We start from the raw sequence: 374 nt of genomic DNA, 5'->3' as shown, positions 1-374 counted from the left end.
CTGACCTTAGTTCCTTTTTTATGTATTTATTTTAGTTGGTCAGGGTGTGAGTTGGGATGGGCATTCTATGTTGTTTTTGTCAGGATTTGGCCAGGGTTGTTCCGGGTTTTGGTCAGTAGATGTCCCCATTGTGCTTTTTGTCCCTATGTTTTTTTCCCTTGATCCCCATTATTATTTGCACCTGTGTCTCGTTTCCCCTGATTGTATTTAAACCCTTTGTTTCCCTCAGTTCTGTGCTCTGTGTTTGTATGTTAGCACCCTGCCCTAGTGTTCTGTGTACTCTTGTCGATTCCGGGTGAAGTTCTTGTGGTATTCTGTTTTTTGTTTTTGTTTATTTTTTGGTGAGTTTCTTTTGAGGTCTTTTTGTGTTTTTC

This window comes from Oncorhynchus masou, chromosome 9, assembly GCF_036934945.1.
Source record: "Oncorhynchus masou masou isolate Uvic2021 chromosome 9, UVic_Omas_1.1, whole genome shotgun sequence".
Taxonomy (NCBI): Eukaryota; Metazoa; Chordata; class Actinopteri; order Salmoniformes; family Salmonidae; genus Oncorhynchus; species Oncorhynchus masou.
The sequence above is the reverse complement of the archived record's forward strand: the minus strand, read 5'-3'. Positions refer to the sequence as shown.